This window comes from Pinus tabuliformis, chromosome 4_1, assembly GCF_031772625.1.
Source record: "Pinus tabuliformis cultivar Carrire ecotype Pingquan chromosome 4_1, CPIR1, whole genome shotgun sequence".
Classification (NCBI taxonomy): Eukaryota; Viridiplantae; Streptophyta; class Pinopsida; order Pinales; family Pinaceae; genus Pinus; species Pinus tabuliformis.
The window spans coordinates 908732107-908752720 of NC_142303.1; positions in this window are offsets into that span (position 1 = coordinate 908732107).

The following is a 20614-nucleotide window of genomic DNA, read 5'->3' on the forward strand; positions in this document are numbered from 1 at the left end:
TTATCATGGAGCATGGCATAGGTAGATTCTATAATGGACCTATTCTTTCTTTCAGCCACTCCATTGTTTTTGGGAGTATAGGAAATAATGGCATATTTCTTGATACCTTCCTTCTTACAAAAATCAATGAACTCTTTGATATGTACTATCCATTGTTGTCATACCTAGATATTTTGATTCTCTTTGTTTTTCGATCAAAACTTTGAACTCCTTGAACATTTTGAAGGCTTCATCATTGTGCTTCAAATAATATATCCATGTATTTCTTGAGAAGTCATCAATGAAGGTCATATAGTAGATATGGCCACCAATGGAATGCACAGCCATTAGACCACATATATTGGAATGAATGAGATGAAGGATGCCATTTTCCTTGTTCTCGCTAGAGGGAAATGGTCCTCATGTCTTCTTTCCACTCGTATAACCTGGGCATATTCCATCATGATGGGCTTGAAGCTTGGGAATCTTTGAGACCAATTTCTCCAATTTCATAAGAGAATCATAATGTAAATGGGCCAATCTTTGGTGACATAGCTCACTTAGATGATTAGTATCATGGACCAATGCTAGAAGTGGTCTTCCAGTAACCCTGTAGATTCCTTCATACCTTGATCCCAAAGTGAATGCATTTCTCATAAGTGATCCAACAGGCCAAGGAAGAACCTTTCCCTTGATGAAGAAACCCTCATCCCTTTATCTTCCAAATCAAATATTAATACCAAATTCTTCTTCAATCGAGGCACATACATCACGTCATGGAGAAAAATAAATTCCCTGAAATTCAAATGAAATTTGACAGACCCAAAACCTCTAACGGGATGAGTGGAGTTGTCTCCAAGAATAATTTTCAAATTTGGCCTCCTCTTTACCAAATTAGAGAGAACTTCCTTATAACCAAAGAAGTGACGAGTGGCCCCACTATCAACCAACCAACTATCCCACAAATCCATAGGAGATGAACTAGTAATGGAAGACATAATAGTATATTTAGATTTATTTGCAACATTTCTTTTATACCTGGATAATCCTGACTTCTTTTGTGGATGAAGATATTCTTCATGATCACTTGGAGCATCTCTTCTTCTTCTTTAATCTCTTCCATTGTAATCATTCCTTCAGTCATCTCCCACTCTTTGATCATTGAACCTGTTTTTGTTGCTTCTAGTATTGTAGCATGGTCCAATGTTCTTATTGGGAAAATCTCAAGCATAGTGGTCCTTCTTATGACAATTGTAGCATTCATTGTGCAATAATTCCTTCCTTCTATTCAGATTTCTAGGAGGAGAATTTCCAGAATTTGATGGACCTCCTTTCCCTTTCTTCTTCTTGTCATGAGTGATGAATGCAACAAGATCTCATTCTTCATGCTTTTGAATCCTTCCTCTTGACATCATCCTTGATTCTTCTTGAGTGAGCTTTCTAACAATTTCATCAAATGATGGGAGGACATTGTTGTTTGCTATAGTAGTAATAAAGGTTTCCCAACTCATTATCATTGATTTTTAAGACGATATATCCTGATAATGTAGGATTGCAGATATTCTCATTTTTTCATCTTTGTATCTTTGAGTTAATCTTTCAAGGAGATTATTTCATTCAAATTGTTAACTTCATACAAGCCAACTATCTTATTCTACATGTCCTTATACTTCCTCAAATTTCCAACATATGCAAGTGAATTATCTTATAAACCATTAGCTATAATTTTATTTTCTTTCAACTCACTTTTCTTATACTTATTCTTGGTAGTAGTGGAAGCATTCTCGAGAGGCTCAGGTTTTTTTCCTTGAATGTATTTCAAAACATCATTATTGTCAACTATGATCTCCAACCTGACTTTCCATGTAGCAAAATTAGATTATTCGCTCAACTTCTCATTTTCCTTGAATAAGGAAGACATCTTAACTTAACTAGATTAGTTTCTTCAATTTTCCCATGGATGATTGCTTCAATGGTTGTCTCCTTTTGGGCTTGTTATCACTTAAGAAACAATTTCTAAATTGTTCACATCAGTTTGATTGTAAAGGTTAGGTGTTAGTCTGGGTTTAATTTTTCCATGTTTTCTTTAGTGTCTAAGTCCTAGGAGTCTTGTTGGTATGTTTAAATAAAGTTCAACACTCCATCACTGGTCTCACATCATGCCTAAACTCCATATGTCAATCCTATTTCAAATTTCTTATGCGCTGCGAAACTGTCTAGGTGTTTTCGTAGCGCAAAACCCAGTCTAGGAGTTTTCATAGCGCAAAACCCAGAATTTGCACTGGCTGCACTACGAAATTGGGGATTCGTGCTGATCCATAGAAAATCTCATCCAACTGTCAAATATATCAAAATCTGTTATTTTTCTACATCATCAGTTGTCAGCCCATACACTTTGCCTATCAATTCAACTGCTTATCCTCATCATTAGGTCGTTAGGTGTCTTGGTACACACAGGTTGCAAGTTTTGAAAAGAAGCCGAGTATTCAAAATCATGGTGATGTTTAGGTTCATGCATGGAAAACAAATTGACAGGCTTTCAATTTGAATTCTTTGAAGATCAAGCGAGGCAACTTCCCTCATCCATTGCAAGCAAGGCAGTGATCGAGATTGAGATGGTGTAGACTTCTTTAATATTCACGTTGCAGGAATTCCATGGAGGGGTGAGTCCCTACAATAAAGGAAGCAAAATTCATCAGAAATGTTAATACAAGACTGAGAGCTGAGATCAGAATTATGAAGTGGCAAATCGAGGATTTGAGGATACAACTAAGTCAGCGAGAAGGATTTCCTTAGCTAAGGAAAATCGCACAGCAAGTAAGGTTAAGTCCTAAATTTTGATGATTTACCTTTTTGAATTTTTCCTTGAAGAATGGTGCCGCTACATTCAGTTTTGAACAGCTCCAGGGCAGATGAAAAGGACATTTTAAGATTAAGAAGTTCAAGACAGTCATTGGCATTAAAACTGTGTTTTTGAAATTACACAGAAGTTTCGTAGCGTACTACGAAACTGCTGTAGCTGCATGTTATAATTCGGTTAACAAGGCGTGAGCATCTAGCAAGGGAAAAAGAAGCAGAGAAAGGACATATATGAACTCTAAAGCTATGTGTTATAAAAATGGTCATTATTCATAGCTATTTTTGTTCATAATGCTCAAGCAGCATTAAAGAAGTTTTGTTTTACCACATATATATGAGAAAAGTCTGCAGTGTATGTAAAACAAGATAATCCAATGCAATTTTATGAAGAACAATAGGGATAAGTGATTTCGAAGATCCTTGTGGAGACCGAAAGAAAAAAAGGAGGAACTTTGTCTCCTTGTTTTTACCAGTCAACTTCTAGAAGAGTGTCTGAGCAGTTAAAAACTCATCTCTGAAAAGTGAAAGAGGTTTTCATTCCTAAGATACTAAAGTGCAAAAACCTCTTATTCTTTCTTCAAATCTATTATGATCTGAGAGAAATGAATGACCAAACTTGCGCTATGAAACTGCCGTAGGTGCCATTTTTCACAAGCATATTTCTCCTGTTTTACACCTGTTTTTCAAAGAAATATTCTGGGTAGTAGGAAAGGTATTTCAAAAAACCAAGAGAGGGTTTTTTCAGCACGGATCTTTCTACAAAAACCTCCTTCAGTTTTTCAAAATACATTTTTTATGAGAAGATATGAGCTCTGTCCCAACACCTATTTTTTAGCCAGAACAGACCAAGGAACAGTCTCCTAGTTTCTAGGAACAGTAAAAGGATGAGTCATCAAGGGCCAGCTGGAGGGTTATGAGCACCATCAAATTCAAATTCATGGAGTTATAGGTGTAAAAGAATGCTTTGAATGTCTATATAATGTTGTTGTAATCATAATGAGTTACACTCCTAGTTGTATTAGGTCTTTAGGACTGCTAGTTAGCTATCATTTGTATTAAATAGTTGGTTTTAAGTGTCAATAGGTGTCAAATTAGGAGGAATTCAATTTCCCCTCATGCTAGACGAAGGAATCTACATGAACCCTATATATGGGAGAAGAACTAATGTATTAAGGGTTGGAAAATTATTCAGAAAAGCTCTCATATTGTGTTTTGTGTAAAGACTCTGTTTTTAGTAATACAGTACTTTGGCTTTGCTTGTCAGGAATCAGAAGGAATTCGATGTTCTAATTGTCTTGTATTTTTCTCTTCCTATTATCTACAACGGTATGAATGTGTGATTACTTAGAAATCACTAACAATGCTCTAATTTTCTTCATGCATTTGTAAACTGTGTTGGTCCTATGTGTTTATGGTGTATTCTACATGCATTGAATTCTAAATTCCCTGACTTCTATGTAAAGCTAACCTTAATGTCAATACTGAAGCATATCTGACTCCATAATCCCAATGGATGTTTATTGATTGTGTTTCAACCACTTACACTTCTTGATTTGTTTAATAGAGTTAGCCATCTAATCCTTTATCAATATCATTAACCCTTTGAGAGAGCCCTCTTAGGTTGAGGAGGCTAAGCCTCAGCCAAAAGTAGGTTTGAAACAGTTACTCAAGGTCTACCTGATCAACAGCCTTTTAGGGATTGATTTTGAGATAACATTTTGGTGTGTCTGCAGGGAACCTAAAGTCTATTCATTCCTGAAATCAAGAAGCTGAACTTCTGAAGGTAGTAGGAGCTCAGACATCTTTTTGAGACTGCAAAACTACCTTGGTGACTCCACACATCAAATAACAAATTGGAAGGTGACTCCATTGCTAGAAGATCAGTAGCTAGATGAGGTTTCAAGATGAGTTCTATTGCAAGAATGAATGCCAGGTATGCTCCTATGAATTGGTCTCATATCCCTGGTTTTCCAAATCCTATGCCAAAGGTTGATTGGTTAGAGGATCTTCCAATATTCAAAGATGAAAAGAAAGACAATGTTGCTCTTCATTTGGTTAGGTTTTGATATGCATGTACGCAGTCTTAAGGTTCAGTTCCCTGAAGATTGTCTCATGAGGATGTTTATGACCACTTTAGAAGGAAAAGCATGGTCTTGGTATAAAAGTTTGGAAAATGGTTCAATATATTCGCTTGCTAATTTTCCTGATGAATTCTATGAGATGTATAAAGAGTGTTTTCCCTCCTTGTTGCTGGTCCAAGATTGTTGTAAACATTCTTTGAGTCTTATTCAATATTTGGAAGATTGTTATGATGATGATGAATTTATGGATGAAGAAATTTTAGAGGCTCTTCATAAAAATACATTTCAACACCAAGAAGAAAGTATAACATCCCATGAAACGCAACGTGAAAGCCAGCAGGGGTTTACTTATGAAAACCATGTTCAATCCTATGATATGAATAAGAAGATGCAGCAAACTTGCCAGTCTTTTGATCATAAAGAGTATGAAATTGATTGCAAACACGAAGAAAAAGTACTAGAAGATAGCTTTTATAACCCTCAGGGAGAGGAAAAGGTTGATTTTTTATGTCAAAATTCTCAGCAGCTTACAACAATAAATGATCATAATAAGGAGGAAAATTACATTGTTTGTGAGAATGATTCATAAAATCAGTTGGATAACATATCAAAGGAATCTTGTGTGGTTGAGAATCAGTTGTCTAAAGATGTAGAATGTTATGATGATCATCAAAATAACCATGTCCTCTTTGACCCTATAAATGAATACATGGCCAAGCTTTGCACACCAGTTTTTCATTTTCATTTGCATTATGAAGATCAGGTACATTATGAGTTGATTTGGTCATCTCACTACCATGGTTATTTTGAGGTCAAATGCAGTCAAGAGCCTCCAATATCAGAAAGGACAATTGAATGGCTTTATTGTAAATATCATGTTGCTTGACCTAAAGTGGAAATTGTAGCTAGTAGGTAGGTAGGAAAATGCAAATAAGCTCAAGGTTGACTGAGCATTTTTCAATAGATATAGATTTCTTTCCCCTATAGTAATCATCAAGCTTAAGCCCGAGGTGAAGGCCCAAGAAGCTTAAACGGGATGCTTGTCAAACAAATTTCCGTTTATCATAAGAGGATGAAGCACTGGACCTGTGAGTTCTTAATGTACTACAGGACCACATTATCCCAAGTGGAGCCACTGTTATCACTTAAGAAACAATTTCTAAATTGTTCACATCAGTTTGATTGTAAAGGTTAGGTGTTAGTCTGGGTTTAATTTTTCCATGTTTGCTTTAGTGTCTAAGTCCTAGGAGTCTTGTTGGTATGTTTAAATAAAGGTCAACACTCCATCACTGGTCTCACATCACGCCTAAAATCCATATGTCAATCCTATTTCAAAGTTCTTATGCACTGCGAAACTGTCTAGGTGTTTCTGTAGTGCAAAACCCAATCTAGGAGTTTTCGTAGCACAAAACCCAGAATTTGCACTAGCTGCACTACGAAATCGGGATTCGTGTTGATCGGTAGTAAATCTCATCCAACTGTCAAATATATCAAAATCCATTATTTTTCTACATCATCAATTGTCAGCCCATACACTTTGCCTATCAATTTAACAACTTATCCTCATCATTAGGTCGTTAGGTGCCTTGGTACGCATAGGTTGCAAGTTTCAAAAATGAGATTAGTGTTAACAATCATGACGATGTTTGGGTTCATGCATGGGAAACAAATTGACAGGCTTTTAATTAAATTCTTTGAAGATCAAGTGAGGCAGCTTCCCTCATCCATTGCAAGCGAGGCAGTGATCGAGATTGAGATGATGCAGACTTCTTTAATATTCACGTTGTAGGAATTCCATGGAGGGGTCAGTCCCTACAATAAAGGAAGCAAAATTCATCAGAAAAGTTAATACAAGACTGAGAGCTCGGATTAGAATTATGAAAAGGAAAATCGAGGATTTGAAGATACAACTAAGTCAGCGGGAAGGATTTCCTTAGCTAAGGAAAATCACACAGCAAGTAAGGTTAAGTCCTAAATTTTGATGATTTACCTTTTTGAAGTTTTCCTTGAAGAATGGTGCCTCTGCATTCAGTTTTGAACAGCTCTAGCGTAGATGAAAAGGACATTTTAAGATTAAGAAGCTCATGACAGTCAAATTTTGGCATTAAAACTGTGTTTTTGAAATTACACAGCAGTTTCATAGCACGCTATGAAACTGTTGTAGCTGCATGTTATAATTCGGTTAACAAAGTGTGAGCATCCAGCAAGGGCAAAATAAGCAGAGAAAGGACATATATGAACTCTAAAGCTATGTGTTATAAAAATGGTCATTATTCATAGCTAGTTTTGTTCATAATGCTCAGGCAGCATTAAAGAAGTTTTGTTTTACCACATATATATGAGCAAAGTCTGCAGTGTATGTAAAACAAGATAATCCAATGCAATTTTATGAAGAACAACAGGGATAATTGATTTCGAAGATACTTGTGGAGACCAAAAGCAAAAAAGGAGGAACTTTGTCTCCTTATTTTTACCAGTTAACTTCTAGAAGAGTTTCTGAGCAGTTAAAAACTCATCTCTGAAAAGTGAAAGAGATTTCCATTCCTAAAATACTGAAGTACAAAAACTTCTTTCGCTTTCTTCAAATCTAGATGATCTAATAGAAATGAATGAGCAAACTTGCGCTACGAAACTGCTGTAGGTGCAGTTTTTCACAAGCATATTTCTCCTGTTTTACACCTGTTTTTCAAAGACATATTTTGGGCAGTAGGAAAGGTATTGCAAAAAACTAGGAGAGGTTTTTGTTCAGAATGGATTGGTCTACAAAAGCCTCCTTCAGTTTTTCTAAATACATTTTTTATGAGAAGATATGAGCTCTGTCCCAACACCTATTTTTTAGCCAGAACAAAGCAAGGAACAGTCTCCTAGTTTTTGGGAACAGTAAAAGGATGAGTCATCAAGGGCCGGCTGGAGGGTTATGAGAACCATCAAATTCGAATTCATGGAGTTATACGTGTCAAATAATTCTTTAAATGTTTAGATAAGGTTGTTGTAATCATAATAAGGAGTTACACTCCTAGTTTTATTAGGTCTCTAGGACTGCTAGTTAGCTATCATTTGTATTAAATAGTTGGTTTTAAGTGTCAATAGGTGTCAAATTAGGAGAAATTCGAATTCCCCTCATGCTGGAGGAAGGAATCTACATGAACTCTATATATGGGAGAAGAACTAATGTATTAAGGGTTGGAAAATTATTCAGAAAAGCTCCCATATTGTGCTTTGTGTAAAGACTCTGTTTTTAGTAATACAGTACTTTGGCTTTGCTTCTCATGAATCAGAAGGAATTCGATGTTCTAATTGTCTTGTATTTTTCTCTTCCTATTATCTATAGTGGTATGAATGTGTGATTACTTACAAATCACTAACAGTGCTCTAATTTCCTTCATGCATTTGTAAACTGTGTTGGTCCTATGTGTTTATGGTGTATTCTACATGCATTGAATTCTAAATGCCCTGAATTCTATGTAAAGCTAACCTTACTGTCAATACTGAAGCATATATGACTCCATAAGCCCAATGGATGTTTATTGATTATGTTTCAACCACTTACACTTCTTCATTTGCTTAATAGAGTTAGCCATATAATCCTTTATCAATATCATTAACACTTTGAGAGAGCCCTCTCAGGTTGAGGAGGCTAAGCCTCAGCCAAAAGTAGGTTTGAAACAATTACTCAAGGTCTACCTGATCAGCAGCCTTTCAGGGATTGATTTTGAGATAATAGGGCTTGTCCTTCACCTTAGCTCTGAAACCATGTTAAATTTGTCATATTGTTCTATGTTAAATCAATTACTTTAACCCAATTTAACATTTCAACTATAAATATTTCAAATAACAATTAGTCTTTCCAATCATCAACAATAATTGAAGGTATAATAATAAATCCAATGACTAAGGAGACAATTAACACATCAATGAGAGACATTGTGTAATAACCCAAAAATTAAATATGCAATTAAATATATCAAATATACAATTAATAATTAAAACACGCAATTATTCAACTATTTAGCATAGAATTTTTGAAAAACATGAGTATAGATGACTTACCTGTACCGATGATATTCTGTACTTGTGATTTTGGAGTTTAATACTATTTGAAATCCTCTAACCGCAACAATGTTTTTTAGGACACGTCTACACCCAATGTAGGCTTAGTTGCACATAATATTTCTATAGTTGACCACCCCCAAGCCCTCAATCAATGTACTACTACCAAAGAATCCTTTGTCTCACAACACTTTTCTCCCATGAGAATGGATGAAGGAATGCATGAATCTCATCTTCCTCATCGCCCATTAAATAGACTAAATAATGGAAAGGGGCCCGAATGCACACATTCAATGCATCAACATGCAATTTTTATTTCTTTATTTTAAGTTTTACTTAATATAATATTTCTCTTAATTTAACTCTTTCTTATTTTATTCCTTTTAACTTTTTGTTAACCTTACTTATTTTTACTATTTTTATAGTTTATATATATATATATATATATATTTCAAACTCCAGTTTATTATTTACTATTTTATTTATTTATTATATTATATTATCTTCATTATTTATTATTTGTTTACTATTATTATATTTTTTTTAGTTTTAGTATTTATTTTTTATTATTATCTTTTCTTTATGGTTTATTATTTATTTACTTATATTTTAATATTATATTATTTTATTTAATATTATTATTTTTATTATCATTAGAGGACATTACATACTTTGTCCCAAAGTTAAGTTGAATCATTTAACATTTTATTTATTTAATTATTTATTACTTCATGTTTTTCCTACACCCACGCTTGAACTAGTATAACTAGCACACATTGAAAGTTTCCACAACACTCGGGAAATCCCAAGGAATATTTGTCATTTTTCCCACTTTCGAAATCAGGCATAAGCCTCATTAGCTTATACCATAGTCTATGGCTGGCCCCAAGGCTTGCACCAAGGCTTAGACCTCACCTACCCCAAGGTAGGCATTCAGTCCTAGTACTCAATGACTTTGGGCATCTGGAAAGGCTGGCCCACTCTCTCCACACTCACTAAGGTGCACATCTCTAGGCATCTAAGTCCTTACACCCCCACAAAACTTCGACATCTCAATCCAGTATCATGCACTTAGCCTACAATATCAGGCACTTGGCCTCCTCAAGATGGTCCCATAGCCCCTCAAGAGCTATCCATCAAGAGCTATACAAGACAAAGGAACCATTGGCATATGTAGTGTTTTTTGAGTTTGTCCCCAGTCCATATGGTGTTACATATTCTCCCTCACAGGTATGGGATCCCACAAGATCATCAAATAAACCAATCCTCTCAACCCATTTGTGGATTTCTTCTTAATCACCATATCTCAACATACATCCAATGCATTAGTTATAACATCATAGTATCATAGAAAATAACACACATGTTGAGTCTTGCATGTCATCATGACAACATAACATCATTGTTATCAAAAAATTGTGCATGTCATAAATCTACATACAATTACCAAATGCTTCAAATCAATATCCTCCTAATTTATAACATCAGCATCCAACATCAATGACATATCATCACATAATAAATGAACCACATGTCAATATACCTCAACATAACATCATAATCTCTATGCATATCATATTCATTATAAGCATACAGCGTCATTATCATAACAACTATATAAGTAAGAACCACATGTGCATCATTATCCTTATACAATTGTTGGTTGCAAAAAGGTGTCTTTTAAAACTCCTAATTACCTCACATTAATTATCAACCTGGGTAAGTCTTTTTGTTTCAAGAGTATACACAATATGTGCAAGCTATAAATCCAGAGAGTAATGCTTTTTAAGTTGAATTATAAAACTTGATACAAGAGTAAACGGATTCATTTATAAAACTGAAGTTGCAACTCTTAATGGAAATATTACATCCAAGCATCAAGACTTAATCTTCAACTAAAATCATAATCAAATCTGAAGCAAGCAATTCAATTGAAAATAACATCAACTGAGTGTTATGAAACCAACTCAAGAAAAGATAGAAAAGATAGATCAACGCCTTAGAATTCAGCCTCTTCGAGGGGGCAACCTCCTTTACATTACATAAATGAACAATTCTTGGATGATACAAATGAAAAGACCTCCCTTCTATATATAGGAGTCTAAGGGGTCGTAACATAATCAGAGCCGACATAACAATAATAGTGTAAGGGCACAATAATAACAATAGTGGGCTTCTATGTGGCACAATAGTAACAATATGGGCACTACATGGGTACATCAATATAATAAGTGGGTTGTACTAATAACAATAAGGGGTTACACTAGTAGTATAGGGGCCTAACACCGAGAGCATAGTAGCTTTAACCAATCTCTTTCAGCTGATTCTATATGAATCACACTATCTCAATTAAGAAATTCGAATGGAAATGATATCAACCGAGAGTTTAGTAGTATTAACCAATCTCTTTCAGTTGATTCTATACTAACCACACTCTTATCATAATCAACCAAAAATCAACGTCTTAACTGATAATTAATTCAACATGCAGTGAGCACAAATGAAATCAAATGGCAAAGTTGTGAAGTACATGAGATCATAATAAAGGAAAGTAAACTAACTGCAATGTAAACTCACAGGAAATCAAAAGATATCAAACAAGGTAAACTTAGCAGAAAATGGAAAAACATCAAACCAATTAGACTCATGTGAATTAGAAATATATAACACAAAGGATAGCACTTTGATCCACCAAAGGTCGGGCCCTAACCACCAACGAATACTGCTGAGCTACTTCCGAGAATACGAATGATCAACAACATAGATTATGTATTAACCATTGAATTCAATCTTCATTACAATACGGTCGTCCTTCAAAATAACATTCTGTATATTGAAATTACAATTGAGGTCCCAAGAGAAAAGCTAAATCTCTCCATTATCCCCTCTCCTCCTATCCTATCCTATCTCTAATAATCTGTCTCCCTCTTTGATCTCTGTTCTCATTAAAATACACAAAGAGTAGACAGAAGTTACAACAAAGATGATTACAAAATGATTCTCATAACAAAATTGGATTGTTCACAACAAATTGATCAGCAAGACCATGCCTAAAATATATTTCCATCAACATTCAACAGGAACAGGTCAAATTTGGTATTGCAACTGAGATAATTTGGAAAACAGCCACAACAACGAATCTAAGAAAATTTTCTAAAGAGAACCTTCCATTTCTCTTAATATGGATCGAATTTGGGAAAAATGCTCATTTAAAATTAACTCAATCAGTTCTGGACAAAACCCATGTTTCGAATTTTCCAAATTCTTCTCCATTTTCCCAAAATGTCTAATGCAAAACTGTCACTTCTTATTCTAGCAAATTTTTGAGTTGGAATATTTAATGATGAGTTGGAGATCAAATCTGTAATCTGGAAAATATCTTGGAGGCTAAAATGGTGAGTGATGTTACAAAAAATTTATTAATAAACCATCATTGGTAAAATCATGCATAATACTTGATAATTTTGAGATTGGAGGAGGATGGAGAGCGCGGGCGTTTTTTCACTTGCCTTAGGGTTTCAGTTCCCAAATGTTGCCGCTGCTCGCTGGATCGAGCCGACCTGGAGGTGAGGCCATGGATCTGAACACAGGGAGGTATATGCGGGGCGAAGAAATGGGTCTCTATTCTTTTGCAACCATGAGAAAGATGGGATGGTACCTGAGGCTTGGGACCGACTACCCGTGGAGGGTTTCACTTGGCCCCCCTACAGACATGTCGGGTGTAAGTACTGTACGAGACACTACCCATTAGACTGTGTGCCATGGCAAAAAGGGTGGGCGATGTGGAGAAAGAGGGTTGGGTTCCTCGGAGCATTGGCCCCTTAGCTTGAGACTGTTTTGGCCGCCATTGCTATATGGCCATCCAACTGCGCGGTGGCAAGATGGATTGATCTGGCCTTTACCTCTTTGGGCCGCCGGCTCTTTTTACTCCACGTCTTTGCCTGCAGACTCCTACCCCTGGCAACTACCGCACTCTTCCACATGCAGCAGCAGTATTGCCAGGATCTGGAGCTGGATCTGCAGTCCCGCAATCTCACTGTTTCAACCTCGATTCCTCATTCAGGCAGCCGAGATCCTATTCATCTCCAGCAAGCGAATTTTTATCTGTGTACATCACGGGGGCAGCCTCCTTTCTCGCATCTTGAGGCAGCGCAATGTCATGGGCAGCTAGAACAGCCAGAACCCAGGCAACAGGTAACATCAACTTGCTTTCAGATTTTTATTAAACCCCCTGTGGGGAAAACTAGTCTAGTGTGGGTACATGCAGAAAGCACCATTATGCAGTTGAAACAGCAAATATGGGCATTGATGGGATACCCTGTTCAGATCCAACATTTGGTCAGCGGTAGGTGGTCCCTTCAGGATAGCAGAACCCTGAAAAACTATGATATTAGCCCAGAAACAACCATTGCTTTAAACCTTAGGCTGAGAGGAGGTGCTCTGCCCCAGGGACATCCAAGCACCATAGGAGGAGACAAGGGGTAAAAGACAACATCTCAGCATCAACCCAAGGGAGGCTCCTCTTACAAAAACATCTGACAGGGTAACAGAGATCCAGGGTCCCTTCCAGATCAAGGTGGACATACACCTAGGCCATACATAGTAGATCAGCTAGGGCAAACCCCATCCCTCAACTTTGATTCTATAGGACTAGAATATTTCGTTAAGTCATATGAAACACAGGCCCTAATCTACCGATTTAACAGTTATTGGCCAAAGCCAATGGATCTATTTCATTGGATCTTCACCAATTGGACCATGGAATGTGATATACATCTATGCTCCAAGGGGTTTTTCATTGTTAAATTCGCATCCACGGAAGCCAGAGATACAATCATCAGTGCAGGGCCTTGGTTTTGGGGAACATCGGGTCTTTTTATGACCCCATGGTTTCCAGATTTTGATCCAAACAAAATGACTGTCTCCAAAATGCCGGTCTGGGTCCGCCTATATAACCTTCCTCTTCACTTTTGGAGTGAACGAGTTTTGGAAGGAATTAGGAACAACATAGTGAAATATATCAAAACAGATCTGGAGAGGACTGATGAGAGGATCTACACCTTTGCACACATTTGTGTGGAAGTAGATCTAAGTAAAGGACTGCCGGAAAGTATAAGGCTGGTATACAAGCAACAAAACTGGCTGCAAGGACTAGACTACGAAAACACTGCTTTCAGATGCAGAAACTGTAGGCTGATAGGACACTTGAAAAGTACATGCCCAGAAGCCAAGAAAGCAAACAGTAAAAAGAAGCAGAAAGGGAAGCAGAGAAAAGGGTGGCAATTCCCCCCTCCTGACTCAGAGGACAACGAATCAGAAGCAGAGGAGGAAGTTACCCCCACAGAGAATACTGAGCCTACCCAAGGAAAGGAGACCCAAAAGGAAAACATATCAGCCAACAAGGTTTCACAACTCCATTCAAATCAGGCAGAGAAGACAAGCGAGGATCTGAGTATGGGAGGGATCAAACGGCATCACCCCTCAGATACTTCAGACTCAGACAAGGATACAACTCCACAGAAATCAGTAACACAGTTAGTCTTAGCAACGATCGAGCCCACCCAAGGAGAGTGGTACAAGGTCGAAAAGAAGAAGGGGAGAAAAACATGAGGTGTGAGTCCTCTACTTACTCCCAGGAACCAACTTTTCTGTCCTTTCCTCCCTTCCTTTTTATTTTCTTTCATTCTCTCTAAATGCACGGTAGCCTCGCTACGTCGCATTGTGTGTGAAAGCACTCGAGCCCAATGGGCAACTTCTGGAAATGCTTCAATGCATATGCTTTGTGTAACTTTTCATTTTTTAAATAAAAGGTTACCTCTTTTTTCCTGTGGAAAAAAAAAATCATGCATAATAACCATCAATTTATTAAAAATAAAGGAGAAGAAATAATATTTATCCAGAAAAGCATAAATAATTATAAAATGGAATTATATGATAAATCATGACAAATAATGTGATAAAGAAGGGTAGAAATGAATGAAATAGGTGTTAAAAAGTGATAAAAATAATGACATATTAGTAGCCCAACAGACCACCAAACTAAATATATTGCATGTCCTCATGCAACCCGAAGCATCTATATGAACCAAGCTATATAAAAAAAATGTTCATCCCAAGTCATGAAATTGATGGAACAAATGACTTCTTCCTCAAATAATGAATATTCAATTTCAGCAATGTTGATGAAGGCATAGCAATTTTCACGTTGACATTCAACTATATGTATATGAAGTTGCAGTAAAATATGATATAAGTAACAACAAACTTCATTAACCATTTCCTCAAAAACTACAAACCAGATTTTGTTGAAATTTTGCAAGTAGATTTCTACTATATTAATGCTTCTATGATCCAAAAATCATATCATTTTGATGCACGGATCATGAGATATAAACAAAATGGTTGTAGGTGACAGTGCATGATTTTTGAAATTTGACAAACTAATTTAACTTGAAATTTTCTGGGTTTGTGTATTTTAATGATACCTCTTTGTTTTCCAGAAATCACAAGAATTCAGTTCATAGTTTTAAAGATATACACAAATCAATGTTTGCACTATATAAAAATGAAATTGTATGCCTTAAATGAGAAAGAAAGTAGAAAACATCCATCATGTGTAGCAATTCCTTCCCCAAACTCGAGAATTAGCATGCCTTCATGCAATGCTAGAAAACAAGTTGAGGTGGTTGCTACCATCTATTGAAATCTATACCTGGTGTAAAACAACATGGAATAAGGGAGATGTTGAGAATGAATAAGAACATCAATGGATGATAAAGAATATTAATGGCACGGTCATAATAAATAAATAAATGAAAAGAACACTCCCCCAAACAGAAAGAATCTATATCTTTGAAAAATGGGAACTGGTAAAGATGTGGAATGAATGATGATAAATAATGCTCAATGGATTTTCATGAAATTCTCCTAAATTTGTAATAAATAGGAAAATTATGATATTTTACCTCTGAAAAAAATGTGGAATGACATGTATAGATTGGCATTTGTTGAAGCTGATGTAGGCTGAGTTGATGGTGAAAGTGATACAAAAGGTGGAATCCAGGCAAGCACATCATGTCTGAACAATTGTTCACGTTCGCGAGTTTCTCGAGCCTCTTCTATTAGTTGCAATAGTGTGGCCTTGCTGTGAATAGAGTTTCCCCCCATACTTGTTGTTCTCTTGTAAACAAATCACTACGCTGCATGAAAATTTCTTGAATCCACAGTTTTAGTTTTGAATAGCAACAGATAAGTCGTATGCAAAAATACCAATAAGAAAAAACTTTTGAATAACCTTCCCCCTCCAATTGGAAAAGGGCGTGCATGACCGTAAAGCATAGGAAAAGTGTTGTTCTGACGGCAAAGTACAAGGGTGAAAGATACGGCAGGAAATGAGACAGAGTACAAATATTAATGAAAGGACGGCAAGAGGTATGGTCATAATGAGAGCGGAGTGTGTAAAGATAGTTATGAATAAGAGATAGGACACTTTGGATTGATGATAAGTTATTCGAAAAAGAAAAGGATAGCAAAATGCCAAAAAGCTTCTTTGTTAACGGTGTTCTAGCCGAAAATGATGGAATTGATCGGAAAACAATTTCTCATGCGTAAAGGTTCAAAACATGGAAAATTTAAGGAAATAACTTCTCCGATAAAAAGAGAGAATAAGAAAAGCGTATTATAGTAATAATTGACAATAAGATATAACTTCAATACCATAAGCAGAGCCTCCTCTGCCAGCAGATGTCCATAGCCTCAGTAGGGTTTCTTTCTAACCCTTAGGAGCCAAGATCCTCTATGTATAGTTGGGGAAGTGCATTATGATGTCCATAGTAGATATCAATGTGCTGGCATGGTAACTAGATGAACACATTACGATTCACTGGGAAGTAGTGAAAGTGGTCAGGACGGCTCATGATGAGACCTGCTGTTCCAAGGATTTTGTTTCTTGAGGCATCCATTAGATCATATCTCTGGTGTGGTGGCCATAGTGGGAATGCCACTTCGCCACATCCCTATGAACATGGTAGGCTGGCTCATGATGAGACCCCCCATCCTCCATCTATAGATCAAAAAAATAAAATTTTTAGTGAATTTTATTATATATATATATATATATATAATTTTATTTTTTTTTACACTCCTCATTTTATATATAGAGGGTGGCTCAGTACTCCTTAAGAGTAGGGATGATGGAATAAGTTTGAACATATCAATAGAAAAAAATATATCCATAATCTTATTGATAATAAGCAGAGAGAATTATACTAGAAGGAGTACAATCGGCATGGTGAAGATAATCAATCAGTATCATTTATAGCAGAAATAAGGACAGTAAAGTCATATAGATAATTGTGTCCTTTCTTTTTCAATCATCACAAAGCAGTCTTTTTAGAGATAATAATGTTAAGGATATTCGCCTGCTTCAATAGACTCCATACCTGTTGTCATCATATATGTATTGTACTTTATGCCATAAAGAGGACTAAAAAAAATGAGCTAGGATGGGCTAGGAATGATCATGCAAGGAGAAGAAAGGGTCGTTCTAAAAAATACTCCCAAAGTGCTATTCCCTCACTCGAAAAAGTGCTGCTCTGTTTAGGGAACAATAGTTGTTTCTTGGAGGGAACAACAAAAACACTCGAAAAAATGTTGTTCCCTTTAGGCAACAGCAGCTATTCCCTGGAGGGAACAACAAAAACACTCGAAAAAAGGTTGTTCCCTTTAGGGAACAACCACTGTTCCTTGGAGGGAACAAAAAAAAAAAAAACACTCAGGAACAAAAAAAAGCACTCGGAAAAAGTGATGTTCCCTTTAGGGAACAACAAGAAAACACTCGGAAAAAGTGTTGTTCCCTTTAGGGAACAACAAAATCATACTTAGAAAGAATGTGCTGTTCAATGGAGGGAACAACAAAGGAAAACATACAGAAAAATACTCGCAGAAAGTTTTGTTCCTTGGAGGGAACAACAACTATTCCCCGTAGGGAACAACAAAAACACACGGAAAAAGTGTTGTTCCCTAAAGGGAACAACAACTATTCCCTGTAGGGAATAATAAATCAACACACGAAAAAGTGTTGTTCCCTGGAGGGAACAACAATTGTTCCCTATAGGGAATAGCAAAAGAAAACAGGGAGAGAAAAAACACAGACAAGCAATCATCCTTACTGCTCTAAACAACAAAAGTGCAATCGTAAAAAGAAAGAAAAGCAATAGAAAAACAGGAAAAAGCAATTGTATTTATAGAAAAATAGAGAAAAGCAATCATATTTACAGAAAAATGGAGAAAGTCAATCATATTTATAGCAACAAAAAAACAGAGAAAAACACATAAAACAATCATATTTACAATTTAAAAAGAAATAACTTTTTACAGAAATGAAGTTGTCGAAGGATTGCCTTCTACAACTGAAACTTGCATGGTGGGGTTCTCATTGTTCAATCGCCAATGGAGTGGAAACTACAATTTGAAGGAAGCAACACCTGAAACACAAAAACATAAGAGAAATCAAAAAACTAAAGAACACTTTATTTGAAAAATAGTGTATAAATAAATAAATTAAGTTAAAACAGCCATGATGTTATTTCCTAAGGGAATATCAATCTGTCAATGGAAAAAAGTGATCTCTTGGAAAAGTGTTTTGACAGCAGTGAGATGAATCTTCAAATGGAAATCATTTATTAATTTCTTCTATTATAAATCCCTTAGGTAATGAATTGGATGAAATGCCCTTGTTTCATTAAAATTTCTTTCAAGAATCACTCGTCCATAAATTGACCTTCTTTATTCTCCTAAGACCTGTAAAAAAACGAATGTCTACCTGCAATAAAACATTAAATCATGGAGAAAGAGAGGTTATCGGGCTCCCTTAATCCAAGAATTATGCAAAAAAATAACAAGTAGTTACTCTATAAAACAAATCCATAGAAAAAATAACAAAGTAAAATTTATTTGTCACCTGTGGGAGAGCAATGGCCAATCATGCTAACCTGCAGTGTTTTAATCATAACTTCTTTGTTTTTCGTCCAATTTGAATGATTCTAAAGTCAAATGAGATCTACTTCAAAGATGTATCACCAATAGAAATAGGTTTTAAAAATTCAATGATATGATATGTCAATTTTACTTAGAACAACCTGCATAACAGTCATTTTCATTTTATCCACTTAGAACAACAATGGATATTTTAAGCATAGAATTTTTTATTGATGACGGATTCAAATGATTCACATTGGAAATGAAATTAGATTCATTTATTTATCTCCAATCAAAATAATTTTTTAAAACAAAAAGGATTGATGGGTCAAATGCTCTAGTGAATAACTGGAAAAACAAAGTTTTAAGAGTGCTGATTTACAATAGACAGTCAGTATTTTGGTCATAACTTTCTCATACGATATCAAAAATGAGTGATTTAAATTTTTTTGTAAACTAGATTCATATGGAAATATACCATAGAAACATGTTTTCAAAATGTAGTCATTTAGGCCTTCAAAAACTGATTGTCCCAACTCTGTTCCTAAGCTGCCTACTAGACACCCTATCAATGTTTTGGTTATAACGTTTTCGTTTCAAATCCAAATTGAGTGATTCAAATTGGGTTGGAAAGTAGACATCAAAGGCTACTTAGGATAGAAACATGTTTTAAAAATATAGTCATTTAAGCCTCCAAAACCTGACTGTACCAACTTTGTTCCTAAGCTGCCTACTAGACACCCTCTCAATGTTTTGGTTATAACTTATTTGTTTAAAATCTAAATTGAGCGATTCAAATTGGGTTGAAAAGTAGAAATAAAGGGATACTTAGGATAGAAACAGGTTTTAAAAATATTCCCTTTTGGTCCCTCAAAACATGACTGGGCTGTGTTTTCAGAAATTTTATCAAGCCAAAAAAATATGATATTCAATCATTTTTTTCAAATTGGTGATAAAAATAAATATGAGTGTTTGTAGAACTGTTATTTCCATTATAATTCATCTACATACACAAATAAATTAAAATATTTATCACCGATGTTGATTTCCACAACGTGTTGTAACAAAAACAATTATTTTTACATTAAAAAATGTGTTTATTTTATTTCCTTATTTATTTTGTTTTCTACACTAACCTATTCTGATTTGAAAAATGAATATGATTACGTATAAGAGTACTTCCAATGGAGCCATTTTCCAAATAAGGCCTCAAGTGTGTATATACCCAAATTTGAAAAATGCATGTTAATAAATTTTAGGGTATGAGAAGCCAATTTCCCTTGAAAAGATGGTGTCAAAAATTGCTGAAGTATGGAGTGATACTGCAAACAAATGATGGAGTGAAACCAATCTTCAATATATCCTTTACTTTCTTGATTTCCTGTAGCCATCATATCATGAAGTTCTTGAACCTTTAAAATGACTTGTTGATGCAGACTAGAAGAAAACTCATTTTCTTCCATAACTTCTACAATTTTTGGATTTGAAACATTCTGTATCTCAATATAAGTTTTCTCCAATGGTGCATGTGAGATAGAATGGGTGGGAAGGGTGGGTAAATTTTGCAGTTCAACACTGTAAGCATGTTGTACTGGTTTATTATAGTGAGGGTGTGGAATGAGTTGAGTAGGAAATTGTGTAGGGAATAGAGCATTTTGATGATGTAG